Source organism: Melitaea cinxia, chromosome 21 (assembly GCF_905220565.1).
Source record: "Melitaea cinxia chromosome 21, ilMelCinx1.1, whole genome shotgun sequence".
NCBI lineage: Eukaryota > Metazoa > Arthropoda > Insecta > Lepidoptera > Nymphalidae > Melitaea > Melitaea cinxia.
In genome coordinates, this window is record NC_059414.1 from 12202528 (window position 1) to 12207146 (window position 4619).

Sequence of the window (4619 nt, forward strand, 5' to 3'; positions counted from 1 at the left end):
GGCACAACTAGTCTTCTATAAGACTGAGATCTTTTCTCAGTCCAGCTCAAACTTTTAAAAAAGATATTATCTGCTGTTCTCTATCTTGACAAAGTTGAGTTTTTATGTTTCAGTTTTATGTAAATGAAACAAATATAGAAAATCAGTATTTTACGACGCCTTGAAGTCTTGATCGCCGTGAAGTCTTGTACGATCTTACATCTCGCTACGCATCAACGATTTTATTAAACGAACGTCATAGAGTACCATCGATTTCACCGTTGTTACGAGCAAGAACCGATGGAATTTATTATTTTTTTACTCAGAAATGAAACGGTCATTGTTTGAGTACGCGCGCGCCTGATGATCGCGTGGGGCGCGCGCGACGCAAGGGGCGGGGAGTAACGGCGACGATGCGAGCGCAGCGCCGACGAATTAAATTGTCATTCGCGACGCCGAGCCGTCAACATCAATATTTTCTTTATCCGCGACGCCAAGCCGTCCATAGTTTTATATATTTTATATGTTAAACAACAATATACGATACAAAAAAAAATACAGTCCACTTTCATTAACCAGCATCGGGTACCAGTTTTCCCTAACCATTACGGCACAGGGCACTGGCCCCAACATATGGTTCATCGAGCCGCATAAAACATCGAAACGGCTACATCAAAGGTCGAGCGAAAGTCACCGCCTTGCATTGTTCCTGTTCAAGTTGTTTCGCCGGAGTGAACATTGCTGCACTCATAGCTGACATTCCCGGACAAGAAGCAATTCATTAGTCAGCAGGAATACATCAGGTCTTGGATACGACAGAAGCTGCGATCATCATACATCAAGGATACACGTGAGATCGTTCCATATCCTAGTGTCATCCTTTCATTCATCAATCATCATTTCATTTTCGATTCATTTCATACCCTTTTTAAAATTTTATTCATCTCATTATTTCGTAGTCTTGGATTCGTTAGATCATCATAATCAGTAACTAGAGTATTCATCCAATAAAATTCTATAGAAATAAGATTAAATCATAATATTTTACGTAAATATTTTTATATTTTAACTTTTTATAAATTTAGCATCTACCTACGTAAATAAATTAATCGCCAGCTTTTTACAATCATTAGCATTACTATTCATTAAATAATAGCTTATATCATCATTTTCATTAGTTGTAGCTCGCATTCAAATTGATTTTTTAACAAATTTGCTAATCTATAATTTTTTATTTACAGGTCGGTATTTCAAAAATAAAATTGTACCATTGTAGTTGCAATATTAGGTGCCTAGCTATTTTAAATAGCAATCGCATATACTAGTAGTTGGTTGCTTTACTTTTTCATAAGGATTTTAACTCAAACAAATTGCTTTTAAAATTTTAATGAATTGAAGTTTAAATTTGTTTCTTACGTACTAAAACCTTGCTTGCCTTTGCTTAAAAAACAATCTTTAAAATAATTCTTGCAAATTAATAACTCATTGTTAATAAATTATAATAACTGAGAATAATATTAAATATTTTAATAAAATTAACAATGAGTGATAAACAAATAAAACATTTGATTGGAAAACAAGCTATAATCAAGCGAAAGCTTATTAGCTTTAGTAATTTTTTGAAATCGCTTACACCCAGTAAACTAACTAATGATTTACAAACACAGATCGAACTTCAATTACGTTTAGATAAAATTGAAGGTTTATACGATGATTTCGATGCTTTACAGAGTGAGCTGGACGAGTGTTCGGATATGCTTGAGGACGAGGCTCAGGGACGCGAGGCCTTCGATTGCCAGTACTACTCTCTCGTGTCTGCCGGTCGTGCCTTGATCCAGAGTCTTTCACTTCCTTCGCGGGACACTTCGGTTCCGGTTTGCTCTTATGCACATTCACACAAGCGTAAGGTTGTTGAACTTCCTAACATAGACTTGCCAGATCTTAATGATGAATATCAGTACTGGCTTGGTTCTGGGCATACGATGAATACTTCAGTGCATTCGGATATCACTAGTGAACATTTAAATGAATTTCATGAGCTAAATGGTACTGCAGGCGTACTTAATACGACTCCAATTAAAACTCAAACTTCTGATACCAGTAATCAGTCCCTTAATAGTTCACAGTCACGCTCTCTTATAATGGAGTCTGATGCTAGTGACTATAAGGAAGGCAATAATTATATAATTTTACCTAACGTCATCAAATGTCTTCCTTCGACTTGTATTAATTTAAATAACATACAGATGATACCCTCGTCGTTCTGTATTCCATCTGTAATCAAAATACTTCAGGAATCACCCACGACTTTAGGGTATTCTTTTCTTTTAACTCTACGCAGATTTTTATTTTTCGAATATATTTTATATCAAAATATAAGAAAGTGTCTCAAATTCCAAATCGTGTTGTGTTGGCTCAGATCTTCTCCAGGTCAACTGAAACCATTTGTGCGTCATCGTGTTTCCGAGATACAGGAGGGTTTTTCCAATTACGAATGGCGTTATATTCCTTCAAAGGACAATCCAGCAGATATCGCTTCACGAGGTTTAAGGGCGGACATTCTTAGTAAATCTTCCTTATGGTGGTCGGGGCCTTCTTTTCTTCAATCAGAGCCAAGAGATTGGCCAATCCAACCTAAACAAGAAATACAATTTTCCGACTTACCAGAGACAATTGGATGCTTACATGTTGTTCAGGAGAGTAATATATTTACAGAATTAATTACAAGGTTTTCAGTATTTTCAAAATTACAGCGTGTTGTTTCATTCATATTCAGATTTATCAATAATTGCCGTGGTAAGTCCGAAAAATTAAGTGGTAATATAACAGTTGATGAACTTGGTAATGCCACTAATTTTCTCTTGAGGATTGCTCAGCAGGATTCCTTTCTAGAGGAATATCAGTTACTTATAAATAACCAAAACTTGCCTTATAAAAATAGACTTTTGTCTCTTTCACCATTTATTGACGATAATAAACTTATGAGAGTCGGTGGCAGACTCGCTAACACTAATTACGATTTTAATGTCAAGCATCCTATATTACTTTGTAGTAGGCATCCTTTGTGCAGGTCTCTTTTCGTAATGCTGCATATTAAGTACTTACATTCAGGTCCTCAATTATTACTAGCCACAGTAAGGCATAATTATTGGGTGTTAGGAGGTACTAAGTTAGCAAAGAGCGTCGTCCGTTCATGCGTTAAATGTTGTAGACTTAGGGGAAAAACACTTCAACCGATTATGGGTAATTTGCCTCAACAGCGTGTTACTTTAGAATTTCCTTTTCTTGATACAGGTGTAGATTATGCCGGGCCAGTAATGATAGCAAACCACAAGGGAAAGGGTTGCAGGCATATAAAGTCCTACATTTGTGTGTTTGTATGCTTAGCAACAAAGGCGTTGCACTTAGAACATGTTTTGGACCTGACGAAGGAAGCTTTTCATTTATTTTAAATTAGCTTTAGGTTTATTTATAGGTTAGATTTGTTACAAGATGCATTTTATGCCTTGTCAGTACTTCTTAAGCGGCTCTCACCGGCAGACACGACTGAAGAAGGTATAAGGTTTACATTTATTCCAGCCTATTCTATGTTTTGAGTTTAACGTTTCTGGACTACGAAGAAATGAATAGTTTATGAATTCAATTAGAGGTAATATTAAATTCACGTCCCCTTACACCCTTGTCCAACGATCCATCTGATCTTTGTCCTTTGACACCAGCTCATCTCCTTATTGGACGATCTCTCTTATTCGCGCCGCAGTCTGTGATCACTGTCACGAAAATGTCATCTCTTGCGAGATTCAACAGAATCCAACTACTGAAGCAAGACTTTTGAAATCGGTTCTCTAATAAATATGTTACTTTACTTCAGCAGAAAACAAAGTGGATGCTGTCGCAAGAGACGCTGAAGGAGGGTGCATTGGTTGTGATAAAGAACAAGTCCTGTCAACCTGTGGTTGCTGGGGCGAATTGTTCGAGTGCTTACGGGTGAAGATGGAGTTGCAAGGGTGGCAGACATTCGCACCAAGAAGGTCGCAATCAGACGAGTCTTCAACATGATATATGCCCCCCCCCCCGCCGACTGTAAATATTGAAGACGACTCTTCAACGCGGGGAGTATGTTTGAGTACGCGCGCGCCTGATGATCGCGTGGGGCGCGCGCGACGCAAGGGGCGGGGAGTAACGGCGACGATGCGAGCGCAGCGCCGACGAATTAAATTGTCATTCGCGACACCGAGCCGTCAACATCAATATTTTCTTTATCCGCGACGCCAAGCCGTCCATAGTTTTATATATTTTATATGTTAAACAACAATATACGATACAAAAAAAAATACAGTCCACTTTCATTAACCAGCATCGGGTACCAGTTTTCCCTAACCATTACGGCACAGGGCACTGGCCCCAACAGTCATTTTAATATTATTTCGCTTTGTAGTCGCTCGCACACATTCCATAGCATCATTGTATGTGGAAATTGTTTTATTTCTGCGTTTTATGGATATTTTAGTGTAAAAAAAAAAACTTATTAAATTACTATTGTACGGGTACCGCACATTCAGTAATTTGTCTTGCAAACTAATAACCTCATTTAATTTAGATATTGTTTGGCTGATGCTGATTTCTTATGAAATCGCTGT

The 4619-nt window shown here is 37.7% G+C and overlaps 1 long non-coding RNA gene across 2 annotated transcripts; it reads left to right on the top strand.

The window, feature by feature from the left end:
- The first annotated feature begins 681 nt into the window (after positions 1-681).
- On the top strand, positions 682-3912 carry LOC123664004. 2 transcript variants are annotated; one of them, XR_006744734.1, is made up of 3 exons: positions 682-829; positions 1710-1853; positions 3851-3912. It is a non-coding gene; the product is annotated as an uncharacterized LOC123664004 (long non-coding RNA). The 2 variants fall into 2 exon arrangements; XR_006744733.1 differs by having other exon boundaries at positions 3854-3912.
- Positions 3913-4619: the final 707 nt, after the last annotated feature.